The sequence below is a fragment of the Leptonychotes weddellii genome, chromosome 5, assembly GCF_054177405.1.
Source record: "Leptonychotes weddellii isolate Sample4059 chromosome 5, ASM5417740v2, whole genome shotgun sequence".
Taxonomy (NCBI): domain Eukaryota; kingdom Metazoa; phylum Chordata; class Mammalia; order Carnivora; family Phocidae; genus Leptonychotes; species Leptonychotes weddellii.
In genome coordinates this window covers 86,355,706-86,367,550 of record NC_138373.1, presented here as the reverse complement: position 1 = coordinate 86,367,550, position 11,845 = coordinate 86,355,706, and the positions used below count along the sequence as shown (strand labels likewise).

The following is an 11,845-nucleotide window of genomic DNA, read 5'->3' as shown; positions in this document are numbered from 1 at the left end:
TATAAATGCAAGATAGTGTTGAAAAAGCCACATTAGGGGCGCCTGGGTGGCTCAGTCGTTAAGCGTCTGCCTTCGGCTCAGGTCATGATCCCAGCGTACTGGGATCGAGCCCCGCATCGGGCTCCCTGCTCGGCGGGAAGCCTGCTTCTCCCTCTCCCACTCCCCCTGCTTGTGTTCCTGCTCTCGCTATGTCTCTCTCTGTCAAAAAAATAAATAAAATCTTTGAAAGAAAGAAAGAAAGAAAGAAAGAAAGAAAGAAAGAAAGAAAGAAAGAAAGAAAGAAAGAAAGAAAGAAAAAGCCACATTAGAATTTCAAAAATGTTGAAGTGTGAGCAATTGTGCATCTTAGGCTTCATGAAATAGGGTATTTTCTTTATTGTATCTCTCTCCCACTAGAGTGCGAACTCCATATGGATGTGGATTTTTTTTTAAAGATGTTATTTATTTATTTATTTATTTATTTATTTATTTATTTATTTATTTGAGAGAGCACAAGCAGGGGGAGCAACAGAGGGAGAGGGAGAAGCAGACTCCCTGCTGAGCAGGGAGCCAACATGGGGCTCCATCCCAGGACCCTGAGATCATGACCTGAGCCAAAGGCAGATGCTTAACCAACTGAGCCACCCAGGCACCCCTGGATGTGGATTTTTATCTGTTTGGTTCACTGCTGTATCATCTGGCACATGGTAGATAATAAATATTTATTGAATGAATGTTAAAGATCTAATGAATAAATGAATAATTAGAAGCTTATATGAGCCAAGTATGACTATTCTAATTGCCTAGAAGATTGAAATCTAAAAAGAAAATGATCATGAGGGGTGTCAAATTATGGTCTGAATTTCCTAGTTTTCTGGAACCTCTAGAGACAATGAGAGCCCAGTATTGCCAGGATTACTGGTATTCTTTGGTTGAATTTATGCAGACCATCCAACCTCACTGGAAGAGTTTCCTGGAAAACTCTCTGCCCCCAAATGTTTACCTGGCTAGTTCCAAATCACTCAGATTCTCAGCTCAAGTGTTACCTCCTCAGAGATGAGTCCCAAGACTGCCCAATCCAGAAAAAGGAGCACATCCCCCCACCATTCCCACCCGCACCCCGTATCTTGCCCAACCTTGCCCAGTCACTCTGTCTCATCACCATTTTGTGTTTTCTTCATAGTGCATGTCACCATATGAAATTACAGGTGTCTCCCCTAAATCCCACTAGAACACAATCCTATGAGAAAGGGACATTGTATATCTTGTTCCTCTCTGATGCCATCATGCCCAGAACAGTGTCTGGAACACAGGAATTGCTTAGTAATTATTTATTGAATGAATGAATATACATGGGATATTTAGATCTCCCCCCCAAATCTGCTTTCCCCACCCAGACCTAACAAAGTACCAGAGAGTATTATTATTGAAGTAATTTCTCCGAGTGAAGCTTTAAATACTCAGGAGAATCTGATTATAAAGTACATGTGCTATTTGGCAAAGATCACTTTAGCCAAGGGGTACCTATTAGCAACTGTGTAAGTACTACCTTGTCAGATGAGCAGATTTTTATTTCATCAAAAAAAAGCCCTGAGGGCCGGAGACAGGTTGGTTAGAGAAAGACAAGTGTGGTTCAGAGCGGGGACTGTGACAGTGAGGGTTCTGAGGAGCTAGTTTCCTGGAGCCTGAATGGGAGGTAGGAAAGTTGGAATAACTAGAGGACTGAATTTGACATCTTTAAAATTTTGTCTAGGATCTGACTATGCCCAAGGGCTACTTACCCTTGCTTCCTTTCCTTCAGTTTCTGCTCTGTGAGGTTTCCTCAGCACCTTTTTCTGGTCATCTCTGGTCATTAAAGAACGGTGTTGGTTAAATTCATTCCTAAGAATTTCATTGTTTTTAAGATATTGTAAATGGGGGGTGCCTGGCTGGCTCAGTTGGTTGAGGGTCTGCCTTTGGCTCGGGTCATGATCTCAGGTTCCTGGGATCAAGCCCCACATCGGGCTCCCTGCTTGGTGGGCAGTCTGCTTCTCCCTCTCCCTCTGCCCCTCCTTGTGTGCTCTCTCTCTTGCTCACTCTCTCTGAAATGTATAAATAAAATCTTTAAAAAAATTTTTTTAAAAAGATATTGTAAATGGGATCAATTCCTTTATTTCTTTTTCAGAAAATTCACTGCTAGTGTATAGAAATGCTACTGAGTTTTGTATGTTAAATTTGTATCCTGCAACTTTAATGAATTTGTTGATTAGATCTTTTGGTTGAGTTTTTAGAATTTTTGTCAATACTTAGCATATGAAATATGTTAGATACTACAGTAAGCCATTTACAGATACAGACTTGTACTTAAGGGTTTAAAATGTATAACAGAAATGTTCATGGAATATGATAATTTGACATATTTACAATCATATTAGTTGACATTATTTTATTTTATTTTTTTAAGTAATCTCTGCACCCAATGTGGGGCTTGAACTCAAAATCCCAAGATCAAGAGTCGCATGGTTTACCTACTGGGCCAGCCAGGCACCCCCACATTAGTTGACATTAAACCATCATAAAAATCAATTGTTTGGGTACATAACAAACAAGTGAACAAAAAGAATGTTAATTAACTTATCATAAAGTTTGGTTAGTGAAGCATAGAGACATATGGGTAGCCTTTTGTTTTTTTACCAGTAAAGAAAGGAAATACATTATTTTCCAATACCAGAAAATTATTTAAAATGAGAAAGTTTTAGGTAAAAAATATGCTACTAACTTTATGAAAGGAGAACTCCAACAGCTCATATTTGTTATGCTTTCTGAGATAACGATAAGAACTCTTAAAATAAGTGTAACCAGCAATTAATATCTAGGTGCATGCAAATTTAATTTAAGACTCTTTTAAATAATTTAAGACTCTTGTAAATTAAGTGGAAAATCCATCCTGAGATTACTTTTTTGGTATCAGAGATATTTTAAGGAAGAAACAGGGCCTTTGAAAGCATAGGTCATGGCTTAATGTTATTGAAAACACTAATACTGATCATATATGGGTAGTATTTAGTGGAGCATTATCATTTCATAAATTTGTACAAAACAAACTAAATTTTCAGTTATAAGAAAATAATCACACTCTTCCAAACAAAAAAAAAGGAAAAGAAAAAATGGTTTCTATTTATTTAATTCTTTTTCCAGAAAAAAGATTATTTGTACATTATTTGTACAATGCTATCTTGAGATCTAAAGCTTTATGTCAACCTATAATCTTCTTTCTATAGTTAAAGCGAATTCTATTTTTGTACTATCTCTAATGGAAAGAAAATGTCTGTTTAGCATATAATTCATAGGATATCTCTTCCTATATCAAGAGACCCTCAAATTCTGTACTTAATAGACCAGCTGATGAATAAAAAAAAAATCTCAGCTTCATTGGCTTTCATGTGGGGAGGAGGAGGGAGGAGTTTATTGGAAGGACTCCAACCAGTATTTACAAGGAAAATTTAAATCCACTTTATTTAGACATTTCAGTTTTCTCCAGTTTACATATTTCAGATCTTTAAACTTTTTCCTGTGGGGCTTATTTCACAAAACTTTAATTAGTTTTGTGGTTCTTTCATTAGGTCATCTCAATTCTTTTTTTTTTTCCTACCTAATAACATGAAAACTCTACAACCAGTAGATTTCTTTAGAATCTCTGAATTCTAAACATGCATTTATATCCCCTAGAAGTTCATTATGCCAATCAGCTTGTAAGTCAGAATGTGTGCCCTAGACCAAGATTGTTCAAAATTCAGTAGAATAAGAAGAACAAAATAAGAGGTTAAAAAGAAAGATTAAAAAAATGTGTTGTGGGGATAATGCTATGCATATTATGGGGATAACTTAATCAGGGGTAAGAGAATTCAAAACTTCAAACACAGATAACCCAATAGTTACAGAACAACTAGACTTGTGCATTTGTATTAATCCTGTGTTAAAAGCCAGATGTTTTTGATTATCTTTGAAGAAGGATTTTGTGTGTAGAAAGATTATTCAGAACTTTTTAATTAAAGTTACAAATTCTTAAGAGTAGTTTTTTATTAAAGTGTTAAATTAAGCTTAAAAATAATATTCTACAGGGGCGCCTGGGTGGCTCAGTTGATGGGCGTCTGCCTTCGGCTCAGGTCATGATCTCAGGATCCTGGGATCGAGCCCCTCATCGGGCTCCCTGCTCAGCAGGGAGGCCTGCTTCTCCCTCTCCCACTCCCCCTGCTTGTGTTCCCTCTCTTGCTGTGTCTGTCAAATAAATAAATAAAATCTTAAAAATAATAATAATAATATTCTACATTCAATAAATACTTCCAATCATATTTAAAGACCATCAATTAATGCTTGATTTCACTTACAGTTAAATGAATGCTTTTGAACATCTTAAAGTCCATTTAAAATTTAAAATACTCATTTTTTTTAATACTGTAATTGTCTGATTTAGCAAAAAAATCTTCCTGGTATCAAATAAACCATAAATCTAACAAAATAAACTCACAAGTGCAATGAACTTTAACTTAACTATTCTAATATGTATATCAACTCAATAAAATTTTAGCTTAAATCACAAGCCTAAATCCATTACATATTACATATTCTAAACTGTAACAAAAAAACTGATCTGTTAACTCTACTAGCCAAATTCCAAACATTGAAAGTACCCAAAATACTAAGTATGCACAGATTTCCTAATACAAAATATATTAATACCAAGAAAAATTTTCTAAATCTTTGAATTGAAAGATGCTTAGCCACCAATGAAGTAATTATGTCATCCTTTATAGTTTGGAGGATTACCTCCCCATGTAACTTTTACATCGTGTTTTCAGCTTGCTGAAGCCTCATAAGAACCAGATGGTACAGACCGAGACAATACTGGGTCCTTGTTTATGACACTGATGGGGCATACTGGCATACTGAACCCCATTTTTAACCTCTAACAGAGAAGTGGTCATCATTTAAAACAAAAGGTCACTTAGCAAAAGACCTTAGATTTGGGTCATTTCATTACCTAATTTTCAAGACATATTAGAATTTGTGACACCCACTCTTGAAAATGCCTCGTTGGGGGCGCCTGGCTGGCTCTGTAGGTAGAGCATGTGACTCTTGATCTCAGGGTTGTGAGTTTGAGCCCCATGTTGGGTGCAGAGACTACTTAAAAATGAAAATCTTAAAAAAAAAAAAAAGAAAATGCTTCCTTGGATTGGATTTTGTATTTCTTTGGACTTTGAGATATTTAAATGTCTTTTTAGTCAAATGCCTGCATTCTTTTTATATATTTTCATAGTTTTAGAGTCACCCAACCCCTACAGATATCAAAATAATAATCCACTAAGTTCTATCTATGTCTAATGCATTTGTCTGGTTATTTTATCCTAAGTTCTAAGATCACCCAATGACACCTTACAAATCCCCTTCTAAAAATGTGTCCCAAGGAAATATTTATAGATGTGCAAAAGAATTTAACCACAGGGATTTCATCACCGAATTATTTTTAGTAGAAAATGACCTAAATGTCAAGCAAAGTCTTTTTGTTATTTAAAAAATTCCATAACAGGCGAAACCAAAGTTTATTTCTTGTGTCTGTTTTCATCTAGAATCTACCTTATGGCATTGCACGTAGGTGTTCAGTAAATGCTTGTTAGCTGAATAAACAACTGGGTAGCCCCCTCGAACATTCCTCTGTAGCAACTGACACTAGGATCACAGCTTGGGAGGACTTTATATTGCAGAACATCTCCATGAGCCCTTCTTTAAAATAAACAATTGACATGGTCCAGGTCTTAGGTCAAGTGCTATGCAAACTCACAGCCTTAACCCTCTCTTTATAATAATAGGACATGGCCCCGAAGCCCTTTTGTGGAAAATTCTAGATCTGCCATTCCTCTGTAAGATGCAATTGTGAAAAGAGAGAAAGGAAAAGGAACTTCTTGGTACCCTTTGTCACATTTGTCTTTTAATGAGAGCAGAGGCTGTGGAAGGAGAGTGGTCCCCAAACCAGCTAAGAGATGCGTCTTCTTTGTTGTCAATCATATCCGAATGCTTACCTTTCACAGAGTTTGTACAGTAAATAGGGATTCCTTTTGTAATAAAGTGAAATAGACTTTTTTTTTTAAAGATTTTATTTATTTATCTGACAGAGAGATAGGGAGAGCAGGAACACAAGCAGGGGGAGTGGGAGAGGGAGAAGCAGGCTCCCGCGGAGCAAGGAGCCCGATGTGGGGCTCAATCCCAGAACCCCGGGATCATGACCTGAGCCAAAGGCAGACGCTTAACTGAGTGAGCCACCCAGGCGGCCCTAAAATAGGCTTTAAAATTATGCTTAAATTATTCTATAATCTGCTCTGAACTTTCTTCACCAATTGTCTAAACGCTCTTGTTGGTCACTGGTAGGAGCACAGACACTAAGGTAGTTGCACACCACGGGCTTCGGAGGCTGGGGCTCTTCTCCACACTGTGCTGCTAGTCATCGTCTTTGAAAATTCTACCTACGCCACATTCAGAGTAAACCTGGCAAGTCCGAGCGCAGAAGGGGGAGTCTAGAAAATATCCCAAAGCTTCAAGACAGGCCGGCCTGGCTCCTGGGAGCTTTGCTTCCCTCCTTGAAACGGAAATGCTCACGGGTTTTCAAATTCAAGATCTTTCCTAAGTCTTCAAGTAAACAGTCAGGAAGTTCTGCTTTGCAAGATGAGGCAGACCAATAAACAGATAAGACTATGCAGACTCTACGAGGAGTGTAGACAATGTGATTGTCAAAGTTGAATGAAAGCGTAAGATTTACTGAAAAAACAGAAAGGTCAGCAGGCCTGAGGAGGAAGAGTGACAAGTAGGAAGGAATCACAGGAGTTTACTACTGCCTACCCTGGGTGGAGTTGCTGGTAGTCGTTACATCGTTGGCGGTAGTCCTGGAAGGCTTGCTGGAAGAGGTGGGGTTTTAGCAGCCGCTTGTCTCAAACAGAGTTATCATAGAAATCCATGTGATAATAAATTTTGCACCCCCCCAAAATTGTGAGATCCAGTAAGTAACTGAGGAAACAAGAAATATATTTCTTGAGGTTCCCAGTGAGACCCTCAAAATATTTGAATTAATAGTACATTGGATTATTTTAGAATATGGTTGATAGTCTCCTCCCTACCCAGTCCCCATTTCAATCCCACCTCCACCCCAAGAGCTCACGATCTCCCTCCATACTTTGATTTTCCTGCCCCCGTGCCCCTCCCTCAATTACTGTTTTGAAATTTAAGAACAGCAGTAGAAAATCATTGTGATATGTGATACAGATATGGACATGTATGGGATGTGCAACAAGGTGTCGTTAAAGGCTAATGCTGGCTCTGCCGGGCTCTCTGAGCCTATTTTGTCATAGTTAAAGTGAGAATAATAATGCATACTTGTCAACATTGCCGTCAGGGTGAAATGAGATCATGTCTGTGAAAGCACCGAGCCAATGCTCAACTTAATATGTGATTGGGAGATAAACGGGTATATTTTTCAAAATATGAAAATATGGCCAATAACAGATTTCTCTGTTATTTCTCATTTCCAGTCAAAGAAAATTTCAGTCATAATAGCCATATCCAGCTTAAACATAGTGTTAAGAACAACGTACTATCCTACTGACCATGAAAATGCAGAGATTTTGGATTTACAATCCTTCCATGTGGCTTGAGCATGTAGTCCTAAGTGAGATCAAAGAAAGGCTTCTTTCTAAACCTAGTTTCTTCCCTCCTACCTCATCCGTTGTCTACATTCTGCTCTCACACAGGTCTCACCTCTTCGAGGACCAGGCCTTTCTCGGCTGCTCTGGGCTACCTCACCCTTCCCTTACTGAGTACTCCCATTAGCACTTTCTAGCTGTGAAACTCCAACAGACACTTGGCCATAAAGACATTTTCATCATGTAGTCCCCAGTTTTTGAGCACTTTATATTTGTCTAATTTTTACAACAACCCCGCAACCCGGCAAAACAATCCCAATTTTACAAATGTGAGCATTATGGCAAAAAGAGATTAGGGAACCATGCCCAAGCTTGGATCCAAAGCATGGAGTCTTTCACAACAGCCATCTGTCTTGCAAATGCGCTTATTATTCACTCATTTGGGTGTTTTAATTTGCGGGTTAATAAATTTGTGTCCCCACCCATAAACTATTGATGACAAGCCCACTGAACAAACGGCTTAGTTTGCAATGCTGCTTCTTTTGTTTCAGCCGTATGTGCAAATTACAGACACCTGTTAAAGCTAACGCCCTCCAGTTCTTAGGTGCTGTCTTTATGTACTTTTGGGACAAAGTAAATACTAAATAGGGAAGCTAACTACCTTCTCCACACCCTTATGAAACTGAGTTAGTGAAGAAAAAGGGAGATTGTAATGAGAACCCCTAGTCATTGCTAGCCCTCAACATTTGAACCCAAGGACCTAAGTCAAGGTGTGTTAATATTGACTCAAAAAGTCCAGCTCAGTGTCACCAATTTTTCAAATGAAGGATTTGGGTTATTTGTTTTTCATGACGAGGTGACCCAAGGCAGGGCTAACTCAAATCCTTGCTTCTCAAATGTTTTTTAAAAAATAAATTTGGAAGTTGATATTTAGTTATAGCCAAACACATTCAAAAGGTGGCAATTTTTTTTGTCACCCAGTTTTTAAAAATAGCTTACCTACGTGTTGGTTGTTTAGACATTCAGATATTACTAAATATACTCTCTTACTAAAATGCTAACTGCCAAAATTCAGCCCACAGGCATATTTTTATAGGCAAGTTACACATCCCTGAAAATTCATCGTAGAAATACACAATAACGCCTACGTCCCCGGGGCCAAAATCCACAAGCAGCTTCTACAGACCTATGTGCCACGGGAGGCAGCAGTTTTTCCCAACCGAAAAGAACTCATAAAAATCTCAAAGGAAATGAAAACATCTTTTTAAAAACATGAAACATCAAACCATCCAGTCTCATAAGGGAAAACATGGGCTAAAAATATATCCTGTGTTCTTTTCAATCCTGTTTATTGTACTCATATATAAAAATGTCCTATGTATTTTATTTCTGCATATATCATAAATATTTATTTATATTTATTCAACAGCAACAGGGCTGGAGGTTCCTGACAGTATCATGGCTTTGACATTTGTGCCCATGTGATTCAGTCCCAATGGACTTAGTTATTATCAACAAAAATCACCCCTGTAAATTTTACCTGGGGCTTAGAGAAATTGCATCATCAGCCAAATATCAAACATTTAGGAAGTGTTTACAACATGCAAGACACTTGGTAGGCAATGTGGTCATATTCAGAATAAAAGATGTAATTCTTTTCTTTGAAATGAGAGTTAAGTTGAATCCAGGTATTATTACTATGTGATTAATGTAGTATAAACAGATAGCTGGTTTCTTGGTCTTTGAAGACCAAGCCATGGGGAAAAAAAAAAAAAAACAACTTTAGAAAGTCTGAGCTGAAAACAATTGGTTAGTCAATATTTTGAGAAGATCAGTCTTTGTATTATGGGGTTCTACCTTGTGTATCGTTGTTGAGAGTGGCATTTGCCAAAATGCATTCTAGTTTGAACTGAGTGAAAGTTAAAGAGACTTCTCAGAGCCTTTAATACGGTAATGAGTTTCCCAAACCTATTCAACAATACGTGGTTTTTGTTTTGTTTTGTTCTGTTTTACAGCACATTTACTAACATCTAATGGTACCTATGTTTATGTCCTTGTTTTCTCAGGAGTCTGGAAATACAAGATTTTTTAAAAATTTTGTGCTTTATTTTTGTTATCCAAGTAGCTTTTGGGTCATCAGGACAACTACCTTCTTTCTGAGTAGTGTCATGTGATTTCAGGGGCCTCATTTACATTTCTGTTTATGATTGGGTTCATAGCAAGCCAAATGACATCATGCTATGTTGCGCAAGCAAAGATTTCCCAGTAATTTGAATAGAGGAAAGTGGTAGGAAAATTGAGTCATTACCTTGAGCATGGTGTATAGACTTGTTGAACTTAAGAGAAACTGTGGTCTAGGTGACAAGTCATTATTCTAGACAAGGAGTCTGTAGTGTATATGTCTGTATGCGTTCCAACTTAACAACAGTTGATGAACATTAGCATAGTTAAAATTATAAAACTTTACAAAATTGTCCTAGTGATTGTGTTTTGCAGGACATTATTAAAATTATTAGCAGAACAAAATAATAAATGAAAGTCAAAAATTAAAAAGAAAAGCAAACTGCAGGTCCAATGGCAATGCAACTGAGGATTAATCATGTGGGAAAGCAAAGGAAGGAATCATGCAGACAAGTAGAGTAAAATACACAAAATACCTTTCCATTATTTAACTTGACAATTTAACTTCAATAAAATGACATCAAATATCATATTACTGCTGTAGATTTATATTGTATTGATTTAATTTGGCATTGATTTGTAAATTTGCTTTGGTTTTATTCTCATATGAGAGCCATAATAATTAGGAGTTTTACCCTCATTTTTCATTTTTTAAAATTGAAGTAAAAAAGAATTGGGTTCAACCTCAACATTTAAATCTGTCTGAGTCAGGGCGCCTGGGTGGCTCAGTCGTTAAGTGTCTGCCTTTGGCTCAAGTCATGATCCCAGGGTCCTGGGATCGAGCCCCCCATCGGGCTCCCTGCTCAGCGGGAAGCCTGCTTCTCCCACTCCCACTCCCAGTCCCCCTGCTTGTGTTCCCTCTCTTGCTGTGTCTCTCTCGGTCAAATAAATAAATAAAAGTCTTAAATAAATAAATAAATAAATAAATAAATAAATAAATCTGAGCCTCAATTTTCTCCCCTGTGAAATTTTCTCACTAAAACCACCTTTCTCACAGAGCCAGTGGTTGAAGGTACCTAGATCAATGCATGGCACATAATAGGAGTTCAATAAATAGTAGTTGATTTTTCATCAGTACCAGTGTCAAAATTTGTCACTATACTGTTTTCTATAGTCCCAGTTTGAAATTATATTTTCTAGGGGCACTGGGTACTCAGTCAGTTAGGCATCTGCCTTCAGCTCAGGTCATGATCTCAGGGTCCTGGGATTGAGCCCCAGGTCAGGCTCCCTGCTCAGCAGGGGGTCTGCTTCTCCCTCTCTCTCTGCTCCCCACCCCCCCATTCATGCTCTCTCTCTTTCTCTCAAATAAATAAAATCTTAAAAAAAAAATAAAATAGGGTGCCTGGGTGGCTCAGATGGTTAAGCGTCTGCCTTCGGCTCAGGTCATGATCTCAGGGTCCTGGGATTGAGTCCCGCATCGGGTTCCCTACTCAGTGCAGAACCTGCTTCTCCCTCTCCCTCTGCCACTCCCTCTGCTTGTGCTCTTCTGTCTATCTCTCTGTCAAATAAATAAATAAAATCTTAAAAAAAAAATAAAATAAAATAAAAAAATAAAATAAAAATTAGATAAGTTTTCAAAGTTTGATATCACAGAAACAATAATTTCTTAGCATAGTCAGCTGTTAGATTGTTCTAGATCCTACATTTGTGTCAATGGAAATATGCCCCATTTTGAGTGACATCACTCACTTTTTTTGTGCAAAACAGAAGATGTTTTTCAGTAAGATGTTTTCTAGAAGAAGATTTGTACCCAGGACTCACAGCGTAGTTAAGTCTGAAAATCCTCTATGTTTACATAGTTGGCAAGCTGTAACAATCATTTAAACAAGCTTTTTGTTTAAATTTTTTGAATTCATGGACTCAAAACCAAAAGAAAGTATCTTACTAAAACATTCCTACAAAGTCTATTGTTTTGAAATTTGAGTAGTGAGTACAGGGTATGTTTTGAGTACCTTATCTTTCTCTAAGATTATCTTCTTTCCTTCATACATTTTGTCTTCATCATGAATGTTATTGTA

General features: G+C 37.5%; 2 long non-coding RNA genes across 3 annotated transcripts in view; one reads left to right on the top strand and one right to left on the bottom strand.

The window, feature by feature from the left end:
• LOC145721748 (uncharacterized) overlaps positions 1-11,845 on the bottom strand; it is a 78,607-nt gene that overhangs the window by 16,716 nt on the left and 50,046 nt on the right. Inside the window, exons 2-3 of one of the 2 annotated variants that reach the window (XR_014145612.1) lie at positions 6,850-7,014; positions 1,664-1,824 (exon numbers count right to left, since the gene is read on the bottom strand). This is a non-coding gene — a long non-coding RNA (uncharacterized LOC145721748). Of the gene's footprint in view, positions 1-1,663; positions 1,825-6,849; positions 7,015-11,845 lie in introns of those variants that run through there. The other variant, XR_014145611.1, reaches the window with a different exon arrangement.
• LOC145721749 (uncharacterized) overlaps positions 1-11,845 on the top strand; it is a 43,559-nt gene that overhangs the window by 26,381 nt on the left and 5,333 nt on the right. The window lies entirely within an intron of this gene.